Source organism: Dipodomys ordii, unplaced genomic scaffold (assembly GCF_000151885.1).
Source record: "Dipodomys ordii isolate 6190 unplaced genomic scaffold, Dord_2.0 Scaffold124, whole genome shotgun sequence".
NCBI classification, from domain to species: domain Eukaryota; kingdom Metazoa; phylum Chordata; class Mammalia; order Rodentia; family Heteromyidae; genus Dipodomys; species Dipodomys ordii.
In genome coordinates, this window is record NW_012267340.1 from 814,837 (window position 1) to 822,698 (window position 7,862).

A 7,862-nucleotide genomic window follows, 5' to 3' on the forward strand; every position below is an offset into this window, starting at 1 on the left:
CCCCAGGCTCGGGGCTCCGCTGGGTCTCCTGTCCTTGCTCGGGCACTGGCAGCTGGCAAAGGCCCCGCCCCTGCCTGTGGTGGGGACCAGAGACCCCCCAGAGGGCAGCTTTGACGCACCCAGCCAGGGGCGGTGGGGCAGGCTCCCTTTGAGCGTGTTTGGCTGTCCAAAGTTGTTTTGTCAGTTATTTCTAGGCCTCTCAAGGGAAATCAGACCCGGATGGACCTGCCGGTACTAAATAAATCCACAAAAGACCAATTGATCAGTCAGCTTGCCAATGACCTAATTTGAGTGGGGGGGGGGGAGTACTCTTAAGGAGTCCTGAATATTCAGGTTCTTGGGCCAGAATTTCCCTTCACTTCCTTTCACTTCAGGGAAGGCCTGCTGGGAAAGCAAGTCCTTCTTTGTAGAAAATGAAGCCAGCATGAAGGGGCCGGGCCAGAGCCGGGGAGCAGGGCTGTCGTGGGGGGGGGTGTCAAAACAAGCCGTGACTTTGAAGAGGCGGTGGCGCTGCTTTGGGTGGCGTGTGCACACATCCCTCCCCAGGGCCCCGGACACCGCACCTCCGCGGGCAGGCACACCGCCATGGCTGGAGTCTAAAACACCTTTTCTAGCCATGTCCCAGCACCAGACCTGAAGGGGCGTGTGCTCCCGGGAGTGTTTTCCGACCGCTTTCACTTGCTTCCTCAAACACCGTTATCTGCCGCCCCTGCCAACGACCTTTGCCACGGCGTCACCAGGACCATGACGCTGCCAGGGGCCGCCCGGGCAGGCAACCTCCAGCCCCGAGCTCCAGTCGGCCGGCACTGAACGCCCAGCACCTCACTCACACGCACACTAGCAACGGAAGGGCGGGATTTCTGCCCGGCGCAACCCTCATCAAGCTTCTTAGGGAGAATCAGCGTCGGGAGGCTGCCCAGCCAGCCGCGGGTGCAGCGGGCAAAACTCCACACGCGTTGCAACTGGACTGATGAGTGGGGTTGGATTTACCACGGCGTAGGTCTCTGTATCTATACTGATACGAGCATACGTCCGTCCATAGATATAGACAGGTTTTGTGCTGGCACCGGGGTTTGAACTCCTGGCCTGGTGCTCTCCAGGCAGGAGCTCTGACCCCTTGAGCCACACCCTCGGCTCAGACGGTATTTCCTTTTTACTCTTTATCTCTTTAGCATCCTTCCCGTGCCTGGCAGAGGGGACAATCCTTCCTGGGTTTCCCACATTCCTGCATGCTTTATGACTATGCCACTGACGGACTTGGACTATGTCCTTTGTAAAGTACGCGGGGAGAGTGCAAAGCTCTCCCTCCCGAGCAGCCGGCCGGCCGGCTTTCCCTCCGTGTCCTCCTTCCGAGGTGGCCATCACAATCTGGTCCCATGTGTCCCACCCAAGAAGCTGATGGCTTCTGTCTAGCGCTGGTGAAATGGCAGCAGGCCGCCGGGCAGTATCAGAGCTGAGTCAGGTCTCAGGGAAGCACTCAGGAGCAAACATAGAAAGGCTGCTGGGCGGATGAGTCTACAAAAACCGAAAAACCAAAAACAGGGGTTGAACATTCTTGTAAAAAGTGCCCCGCCCCCACTGCAAGCACCTGTGTCGGCCAGGAGTTATTTCCCAATGTGTTTTCACAGAAGGGCCAGAGTGTGTTAGTCAGCCGTGTTTGCTTTCTGTCTCAGTGTTTACTTTCCAGCTTTGTTTGGACTTCTGTTTTGGGACCCAGGAACGCAGTGCAGCGCCGTCACCCTGCCATGGGAACCACAGACTGCGTTCTGCTGCTTCTTCCCATCCGGGTCCTTTGTGGAGGGCACTCCTGCACTGCTGCGTGGGGCTCGGACTTTGTCCTCACATGCTTACTTTTAGTAACAGCTCCCTGGCTTCAGAGCGACGCTTCCCTCGGCAACACCAAATGCTGGCTTCTTGGCGTTTGTTTTCTCTTTTACTTCCGAAGCAGACTCGAGTCTTCTCTCCCGTGGAGAATGCTTGGCAGAACTGAGCCCGGGAACTCACGGAAGAGCCAGGGTTTTCTGCAGGGCAGCGGGCCAAGCGGCCCGAGGCCTGGGCGGAGGCCTGGCGCCAGGCAGCTGGGCGGGAGAGGAGAAACGCCATGCACGCGACTTGAGATCACTCGGCATTTTGTGACTATGTCAGCCACGTTACAGTATGCCAGGAGGGCCGGGGGGCTGGCCCTCGGGAGAGGCAGCTCGCCTGGCCTCTCTCTGTTTTACTTCTTCTAGCTGTAGAACAGTAGCAGTAGTAGTGGTAGTAGTAGTAGTAATACTTCTCCATGTTAGCTTTAGGTAGCTCAGTCTGGTTACCTGTAACAGTCCTATAATCCTTTTCTCCACTGCTTGTATTTGGCTTTAGCAGGACTTTGAAGACCACAATGGGGTCATTTGAACAAAGTTTATACCCCACACAGTCCTTCAGTTTTTTGCCCTTAGAAAAATGTGGTCTTGAAAGCTATGCATGTGTTGTGATCGAAAACCTTTACCATGGCTAACCTGACTCATTTGGGGGCACTTTTTATGTAATGAACTGAATCACAGCAATAAAAATGGAAGCAGAAAGGAAATCCTTGCTGGATAAAGGCATGACTTATTTCTGACACATTAGATCTCCTAAAGGAGAACTTGGGGCTCCTTTGACTCACCTGCCCCCAGGAGACCGGAGCGGAGGAAGATGGGCAGGACTTCCTGTCCCGACACTCCAGTCCCCGGTGGTGCAGAAAGACTTCCCAGTTCCCAGAGAAAATCATGATTACACAGGAAGCTGATCTTGACATCACTGAAGTCACCTGATCGCATCAAACATTAGGGAGGAAGCCAGGCGCTGGTGGCTCACACCTGCAATCCTAGCTGCCCAGGAGGCTGTGATCTGAGGATCATGGTTGGAAGCCAGCCCAGGCAGGAAAGGCTGTGAGACTCTTTTATCTCCCATTAACCACACAAAAAAGCTTAAAGTGGGGCAGTGGCTCAGGGGGTAGAGCACTAGCCTTGGGCACAAAAGGAGCAGTGCCTAGGCTCTGAGTTCAAGCCCCCCACACCAAGTGACGGAAGGAATAACCCTTTTGCCAATGGACGATACATGGAAAAAAATTCATTCCCTCCTGATGCTGGCCACCTTTCCTGAGTGTCATATATTCATCCTAGATAAACTTTCAATGGTGCCAAAGAAAGGGAAAATGGAGAAACAATAGAGGAGCAGGCCTAAGACTGGTTCATACTTTGTTGTGGGCCATTGTGAGTAATTAGTATTGCCTCAATAAACCTCAACTGCTAGTTCCATGTACTTAGGAGATAATCCTTCCATACCTGGCCTATGGCTGGGCTACAAGATAAAGTGGTCAATTATTTACGTAATGATACATCCTCTTGAACCAAGTCTCACTCATACCTTGCTATTGCTAGATATCTTAATAGTTCAAATGCCATACGTGTGTCTCATATATCAGATAACTCTAAATCACTCAATAAACAATACAATGCCTTTTTTATTAACATATATTAATTTTACAAAATAATGGGGTTCATGATGTCAATGAACACAGTGTCTTCATTATGAGTTTTAATTCTGCTTTAAATATATGCTGAATTTTATACACAGGACTCTTAGATTTATTACCCTGTTGATTACCACCTACATTTTCCAAGTAGAAGAACAAAGCTATGAGAGCTTTCTATCATAAAGCACAACAGATATTTGAACAGCTATAACTGAAAGCGATCTCTAGTGAAGTCGTAACAACCCAGCAAGAAAAAGAGAGATTCCCTGACTGCGCCCGTCATTTCCTTCTATTGCAAAAAGACACTAGAAAAAATTAGAATCTACAGTAGCCATACTTTTTAGCTAGAACCTAAATATTCAGATACACCAGATTGCTTTATTTTTACTTACTTCACATGAATATGAAACACTTTTTTTTCTGCTGGACATGTCATGTTTTAGACTTTTATCATAGGAAAATCCAAACATATTAAATGTAGAAGGAATGTAATGATAAGCCCCACATATCATTCTACCTTAAAGGTAAGTGTGTAAGTCATGGGTAATGACCACTCACACAGCACAGCCCAGGCTCCAGCGTAACCAGCGCTTGGCGGGACGCAGGCCAAAGAGTAGACAGATCCACGAAGGTCTTACAACGATGCCGCAGATATTTATAGGCCTCTGTGTCCTTTGGCCCCTCTCCGGAGACCCTATAAACGGCTGGTCCCTGGGGAAACTACCTCCAGAACCCTCCTGTAGCATTTTGTGGATGGACGGGTGGGTGGCTGGCTGGAGGGGTAAAAGCCACCTGGGGGACCTTGTGTTGTTTGGGGGCTGCTGGAGCAGCCACGAAGGGGCCGAGGAAGGAGCAGGCAGGAGGCTCTGGGTCCGCGTCGTGCGGAGTGAAGTTTGCGGGACTCCGCACTGGGGGTCACGTGTGCCCGTGGCACTTTTCTGGGATGCATTTGGGTGAAAGCTCCAGAAAGAATAATGCCACGATCTTCACGGAGGATGGAGGGAGAAGCAAAGCGTCTCGGGGCGGAGGGAGAGGCCTGGGTTCCTCCGTGGGGTTGGTGGATGTGTTGACCCCACGCCCTCACGGCACGAACGCTCCTCTGTCAGAGTCCAGGGCAGAGCTGGGGCTCCAGGGGTGTGGACGGAGCTCCCTCCGTCCTCGGCTGGATCTCCCGAGCTGGGAGTGCGGCTGTGTCCGTGGGCGGGCCTGTCAACAGCCGTAAAAGCCGAGTGTCTGCCCGTGACCTCAGGACTGCCACAGACACACGGGATATCTACTGTTATCCCTACGACCTCAAGATAGTTCCCACTACACCACCGTCTGGGCAATTACTTCACGCGGTGCTCAGAGGGTTTATTTTTATCATGACGTGGTGCACAGCACTCGGATCAACGCATCTTCCTACAGTTATACACACTGGCATTGCCCCTCACCCCCCCCCCATGCCCCAGGAAGAGGGGAATGAGTCCTAACCTCTGCCATCTGTCTGTCTGCCCTGCTGAACAAACAGCACATGTCAGCATTCGTTTTCTGGAAACTCCCTCTTGAGGCTGGAGGTGTGGCTCAGCCGGTGGAGCCCTAGCCTGTGAGTGAGGCTGTGGGGACCCAGTTTGAGTCCCTCCTTACCCTTGGGGAAAAGAGCAGACTGCTGAAGCTTGGTTCTTGTGCCACCCCCAGGAACGGGGGAGAGGGGGGTCGGGGCGGAGAGCCAAGCTGGAGGGGAGGGGACGCTTGCATGGGCAGTTAGGCAGGTTGGCAAGAGCAGCGGCCTTGACCAGAGCCAGCTCTGCCCGCTGCGTCCTCCCGGCCACCGAGGCCAGCTGTCCACAGAGCGGGCTTACGACGTCATCGTCAACTGACAAGCACTGCGTTATCGCCGGTCTGTCCCCAGCGGGGGGCTGTGTCAGGACCCTCTGCTCACGTGGGATTAGTCTTGGGGGGGGGAGCATCTTGCAGGTCTTCAGCTGGGCACAGACCCAAACCAGCCCAGGCGCCTGACGAGTCACGCTGGTGGTTCTTCTATGCCCTCGGGTGTGCAGCCGTCCCCTTCCTGACCTGGAGGACACGGCCCGCGCGCTTCTCCTCCCAGCCTGACTGCAGGCCTGGAGTTCGCGGGCCGGGAGCTCGGGGTCTCGCCGGCCGCCCTGGCTCCTGGCTCTGCGGGTTTCCCAGCCAAGTCTGACCTTCCCCTAGTGGACGGCCAGGTCTCCTATGAGATTAGAGAAGGTACTGAGCTTCCCTGGCATTCCAGGGAGCCCCCCCCCACAGATGACCACCGGGCTCCCGGGCCCCCCTCCACCCTCCACCCCCCTCCAGTGCTGTGACAGCAACCCCAGATTCTGCATCCTGCTCACGACTCCCATTTCACACACACACACACACACACACACACACAAAAGCTAGGGGTTTCTGTTGAGACCTTGAATAGTTTCCCCGAGCCAACCACAAAAATCACGTTGCATTTGGATTTGAAATGATTTTGCTCCTGGGAGTTCTTGAGGCAGGACCACGATGCAGTTTTGTTTGCGGTACAAAGCAACTTCACTCGGCTTCCAAGCAACATGTTCCCCAGTATATAAAGCAGGCTGGTACGAAGAGTGTGTTTGTTATACAAAAGCTCTAGACAAATCCTCACCTGCTCTACCTGACTGGCATGGTTTTGGAACCCATTGCTCCTCGCAGCACCCTCACCCGGGACTCCAAATGCAGGCTTTCCCGCCAAACATTTGATTTGCTACTGTGTTTTGCCCAAAGTTGGCTTCATTTCAGAAACAGTAGGAAACTTCTGAGGGAAGAAAAAAGACACGTTCAGGGATGGAATCTCATAGTGTTTATGTCCTCCTTCAAAGAGTGGGGATTAGGCCCTGCTTGCACACTACCAGCACCGAAAATCAGCGCTCCCCCCCCCGCCCCCCACCTGGGAACTGAACCTTGTAACTGAATATGGACGTTCCAGCCTGGGCCGAGGGTGCCGTGGCCAGTCTTGGTGCGTTGGTGCCGTTATTTCTGTGTGTTTCGTGTCTGTGGCAGCTGTCTGGCTCCTGGGCAGGAGGCTGACTGTGGAGACCTCAGGGTGAACAGCGCCCCCTGCAGGAAGGTGAAGGAACGTCCAGGTGCCCAATTTCAGGAACGACAGAGAGGTCAGGTAATAGCCCCTCGGGTTTCGAGTTAAAGGTAATTGAAAGGGGGTGGAGGGAGAGCACACACAGCCCTTGTTTTGATCCTCACACACAGAAACTTACACTTGCACTGGAAAGCTAAACACTGAATGGACATTTGAAATAAAAATGCAGGGACTTACCTATAATGTCGTGCTGGTTAGATTCTGCTGAAGACGTGGAGATGAACTAGCCTCATGCATCACAAATGTTCCAAGTAGGACGGTGACAGCAGAGGCCCGAGGCTGGAGGGGCCAGGGGTCCTCGCTGGAGAGGCGGAAGGGGCCTGCGGGTCTTTGTACAGCATTGTCATGTGCACATTTGAGGGCAGGGGGCATGGCGGGGGCAGGGGGGGTCTCATCTCACGTTTACTTGTCGGGTCTCCGGAGCCCCCCTCAGTTGGCCATCTTTTGGCTTTCCACCTGCAGCTCTCTGCAGGTTGCCTGCTGCCTCTCCAGCAGGAAGGCCCGTTCTGTGACGTTCCCAGGAGGCTGCCCTGTATTTGACCGATGAGCGGCGCACATTTAGCAGGGCGCCGTTTTGGTGGGCTGGGAAGCTAGCTGGGTAGATGCTGCGATGGGGAGCTCAGATCTCACGTCTAGAGTCCAGGAAGGATCTGCTTAGTACCTCGCCCAGGCTGTCGGCAGGACGTAGTCCCCACGCTGCTGGGTGTGCTGGACACCCAAGCCAGCCCGGTTGGAAGCCAGCCCCTCTGCCCTGGCTGAAGAGGAGAGGCAGGGGCCAGGGTCTGCCCCTGTGCGGGGGGACCAAGGGCAGCGTGCCTCTCCTGCCCGAGCGTGCTTAACCCCCGAGTCTGAGGAACCTCCTCGGGGAGGCGCCATCCTGAGCGCAGCGTAAGGCCCCCAGACGATGTGTGTACCTCAGACAACGGTTTAACGCCCCGGTCTGAGAAGATCGCCTCCAGATCACTCCGGAGGCATTACCGGAGCAAATCAGGGCCCTGGGGCCAGGCTAAGGGTTTCACTTGAGACGGGCTGGGGCTGCCGGGAGGGCTCCCAGAGGAAACGGCTGTGCTTCTGTGAGCTAATGCAGAGGAGGGAGGCATGGCTGCGTGACTCAGTTCCGTAGAACTCAGTTCCCTTTCTGGGGAGGAAATCTGAGGCGTGGTGTTTATATTAGACTCGAGGGTGAAGTCTGTCCAGATGCAGCTCTCCTGTGCCTGGGTTGAGAGGCGGGAAGGAAGG